This window comes from Nicotiana tomentosiformis, chromosome 5 (assembly GCF_000390325.3).
Source record: "Nicotiana tomentosiformis chromosome 5, ASM39032v3, whole genome shotgun sequence".
NCBI classification, from domain to species: domain Eukaryota; kingdom Viridiplantae; phylum Streptophyta; class Magnoliopsida; order Solanales; family Solanaceae; genus Nicotiana; species Nicotiana tomentosiformis.
Window position 1 is genome coordinate 76,936,811 of NC_090816.1, and position 5,303 is coordinate 76,942,113.

The window sequence follows — 5,303 nt, forward strand, 5'->3', positions numbered from 1 at the left end:
AAGCATTATACAATCCTCAAACACGTAAGCCCAATTCGGCACCACGAAACATTATTTTCTTTTACAAATTTTACCGGGCTTTACACTTAATTACTTCGAAATTTTCCGGGGTGTTACATTCTCCCCCGCTTAGGATCATTCGTCCTCGAATGAGGGTAAAATCCGTTATTAGCATCTTATGCAACTCAGTTTTTCATACCACACTCCAGCCGCCCCAAATTTGACTAACTCCCAAAATTTCAAAACAATTTCGCTAGAGTTTCCCTTGTAACTAGGCCTATCCACCTGTCCGAGAGCACCAGAAACACATCCTAACAACATATACAAAATCCAATGATGCAGCATAACACAAAAAAACACCAACTGCGGCCTCACAAGCAATATTTTACCAGAAAGGAACACCCTTAACACCAATTGTACAAATGATACATAATTCATTGAAAGTATCTCTTAGCATTTCCATAAGGCGCAACATATAATTACATGGTTATTCAAATAAATAAGGATACTTTTTCTTCATTTCTTCCTCGGCCTCCCAAGTAGCCTCTTCAACGTGTTGGTTTCGCCACAACACTTTCACGGAGGCAATTTATTTATTTCTCAATTTTCGAATTTGCCGATCAATAATAGAAACTAGAATCTCTTCGTAAGTCAATTTCTCATTTACCTCAATAGTCTCAACCGGAACAATGAGTGTCGGATGTCCAACTACTTTCTTCAACATAGACACATGAAACACCGGGTGTACTAATTACATCTCAGTTGGTAGCTCAAGCTTGTACGCCACCTCACCAACCCTCTGAATGTTTTTGTACGGTCCGACATACCTCGGACTCAATTTCCCTTTCTTACCAGATCGCATTACACCCTTCATGGAGGAAATTTTCAAGAATACTTTGAACTCTAAATCCCTACGACGAACATCCGAATAGGATTTCTGATGACTCTGAGTATTTTTCAACTGCTCCTAAATGATTTTAACTTTTTCCATAGCCTGATGCACGAGGTCTAGACCTATCAACTCTGCTTCCCCAATTTCGAACCACCCAATAGGAGATCTACATCTCCTACCATATAAATTCTCGAACGGTGCCATTTGAATGCTAGCGTGATAGGTTTTGTTGTAGGCAATTTCTATGAGTGGTAAATGATCATCCCAACTACCTTTGAAGTCTAGAACACAAGCACGCAACATATCCTCAAGCGTCTAAATAGTCCGCTCTTCCTGCCCGTCAGTCTGCGGTTGAAAGGCTATACTAAGATTCACCTGAGTACCCAAGCCTTGCTGAAATTTCTTCAAAAATTTGCAGTGAATTGTGCTCCCCAATCAGAAATGATGGAAATTGGGGTACCATACAACCTGACTATTTCTTTGATATACAACCGAGCATACTGCTCCGCTGTGTCGGTAGACCTAACCGGCAAAAACTGTGCTGATTTCGTGAGTCCATCCACAATCACCCAAATTGAGTCAAACTTGCACGGGGTGCGCGGTAATCCTACCACAAAGTCCATATTAATCATTTCCCACTTCCACATTCGAATTTCTATGTTTTGTGCCAACCCACCAGGCCTTTGGTGTTCGGCCTTCACTTGTTGATAATTTGGAAACTTCGCCATAAATTTCGCTATATTCATCTTTATATCATTCCACCAATAGATTTCCTTAAGATCATGATACATTTTTGTAGAACCCGGGTGCACGAAATACCTAGAAGTGTGAGCTTCAGTCATAATTCTTTCCCGGAGACCATCCATATTTGGAACACATAGACGCCCTTGGTACCTTACTGTACCATCATCCATGCCAAATGAAAGGGCCATGGTCTTATGTTTATGAATCCCCTCTTTCAATTGTACCAACAATGGATAGTTGTATTGATTCTCTTTGACTTCCACAATAAGTGATGATTCAGCCCTATTTTGCACAATTACCCCTCCTTCACTAGAGTCTACAAAACGAACTCCCAAACTTGCCAATCGGTGAACTTCCTTGGCCAATGGCCGTTGATATGCCTCCAAGTGAGCCAAACTACCCATGGATTTCTGGTTAAGAGCATCTGCCACAACAATGGCCTTTCCCTGATGATATAGAATATCAATGTCGTAGTCCTTGACTAACTCAAGCCATCTTCTCTGCCTCAGATTCAGTTCCTTCTGCTTGAAAATATATTGAAGGCTCTTATGGTCCGTGAATATATCAACATGGACCCCATATAAATTTCAAGATCGACTCGAATTGCTTTTTTTCTTTTATTGAATTGATCCCACCAGAACAAAATTCACTTGATTGATACATGTACATACACCTAGCAATTCAACAGAAAAAATTCAAGATATTTCATCGAATCATGGAATGAAGAGATTCTACTTGTCTCCTGAACTAAATTCTTGGAGAAAAAAGAATTTTCAATGACGCCAAATTTTATATGCAAATACCACTGCCGCAAGTTCTAAATCATGTGTTGGATAGTTCTTTTCATGATTCTTTAGTTGCCTAGAAGCATAAGCTATCACCTTCCCATGTTGCATTAATACACATCCAAGCCCGATTCTTGAAGCATCACAATATACGACAAATCCATCTATACCCTCTGGTAGAGTCAACACTGGTGTTGTAGTTAATCTTGATTTCAATTCCTGGAAACTCTTTTCACAAGCATCTGACCATTGGAACTTAATTGCCTTCTGAATCAATTTAGTCAATGGGGAGGCAAGAGTAGAAAACCCCTCCACAAACTTTCTATAATATCCAGCTAAGCCTAAGAAACTGTGAATTTCTGTTGGAGTTGTAGGCCTCGGCCAATTCTTCACAGCTAAAATTTTCTGAGGATCAACCTTAATTCCCTCACTAGAGACTACATGACCCAAGAATATGACTGATTCAATCCAAAATTCACACTTTGAAAACTTTGCGTTGAGATGATCAGCATGTTCTTCTCGACTTCGTAAATATACAAGAATATCGTCAATAAAAGCTATCACAAAAGAGTCGAGAAATGGCTTAAAAACTTGATTCATAAGATCCATGAAAGCTGCTGGGGCATTTGTTAGCCCGAAAGACATCACCAAAAATTCAAAGTGCCCATATCGGGTTCTGAAAGCTATTTTTGAAATATCCCGCGCCCTGATCTTCAATTGGTGATACCCGGATCTTAAATCAATCTTGGAGAAGTACCTGGCACCTTGCAATTGATCAAACAAGTCATCTATCCTTGGCAGTGGGTACTTATTCTTGAATGTGACCTTATTAAGCTGCCGATAGTCAATACACATTATCAATGACCCATCTTTCTTTCTTACAAAAAGGATCGGTGCGCCCCAAGGCGACACACTTGGCCGGATAAAACCTTTTTCTAACAAATCTCTCAATTGTTCCTTTAGCTCCTTCAATTCTGCCCGTGCTATTCTGTAGGGTGGAATAGATATAGGGTGCGTGTCTGGTATCACATCAATACCAAAATCAATCTCCCTGTTTGGTGGGATCCCAGGGAGTTCATCCAAAAAAACTCTTGGAAATTCATTCACAACATGCACAGACTCAAGTGCAGGTGCCTCAGCATCAGTGTCCGTAACTCGGACCGAATGGTAAATACATCCCTTGTTGATCATTTTCGTGACCTTAAGGTAAGAAATAAACCTACCCTTTGGCACTACATCATCACCCTTCCACTCAATAACTGGCTCATTTGGAAATTCGAACCTAACACTTCTAGCTCAGCAATCAAGCTTGGCAAAATATGAATAAAGCCAATCCATCCCCATTATCACATCAAAATCGACCATTCTCAATTCAATAAGATCGGCAATGGTGTCCTGACCACGCAACGTGATAACACAATCCCTATAAACCCGCGCGGCCAAAATAGACTCAACAACCGGAGTAGATACAGAGAACGACTCATAAAGCTGTTCTGGTTATATCCCAAATTCCATAGCAATATAAGGTGTGACATATGACAAAGTGGAACCGGGATCAATAAGAGCATGAGATTGGACAGTCAATATACTGTGACAACATCTGGAGAAGTCTCTGAATTCTGGCGACCCCTTATAGCATAGATGTCATGCCCTAAACTCGGGGAGCGCGACCGGCGCTCAACCGAATGAACCCGTCCGAGCAAGCCGACTAGATTTCTTCTACCCAAACTCATCCATGAATAAAAAGGAGATGTACTCCATTAATCAAACACTAAAAATATTTTATTAACAACTCCCATTTCATTTCCATTAACAACATCATTCAATATTTCCAAAATAGTACGGGTTTATAGATTTAATGAAAAACATGTTGCCAAATACCAACAGTTCTAATCCAATCCCCAACATCAAATACCACCCACAACCTGTCTACGGAGCCTCAAAGTACAACTGAAGAGTAATATGGAAATGCCGGCAACAAGGCCCCGGCTATACCTTAACCACAAAGTACATGAGAAACAAAAGATACATGACCCCAAAATAAAGTGAGGCTCACCAAATCAGCTGAAAAGAGTGTACTGCTATCCCTGATCAATGCCACCTGCTGTAGAACCGCCTGCATCCATTAAATATACAGCGCCCCTGGCAAAAGGGACGTTACTACTGTCGAATAGCACTAGTATGTATAGCTAGAAATCCTTTTTTAAAATAGAATGCCATATGATCTATACGTGGAACACATAATATAATGTAATTGAAATAACCTGTACAAACAAGGACAATGAAAGGGGCACCTATTGTCTGCATTAATAATGTGTCTTATTAGACCGTCCTTAGTATTCACATATCATATTAAACACTTATGTGTTTCATAGACCGCCCACAAGATTTCATATCAAAATATACCTATGCATTTCATAGACCATCCACAGGGTTTCAGAACACAATATACCTATGCATTTCATAGACCGTCCACAGGATTTCATAACACTATATACCTATGCGTTTCATAGACCGTCCACAGGATTTCATATCACAATGTACCGATGCGTTTCATAGACCGTCCACAGGATTTCATAACACAATATACCTATGTGTTTCATAGACCTTCCAAAAGATTTCATAATAAATACCTATACGTTTCATAGAACGTCCACAGGATTTCCTATCACAATATACCTATGCGTTTCATAGACCGTCCACAGGATTTCATAACACAATATACCTATGTGTTTCATAGACCGTCCACAGGATTTCATATCACAATGTACCTATGCGTTTCATAGACCGTCCATAGGGTTTCATAACACATTCGAAATAAAGTACAAATACGTACATCTCATAACCTTTCACACCACATATCACTTAATCCGTACATTCAA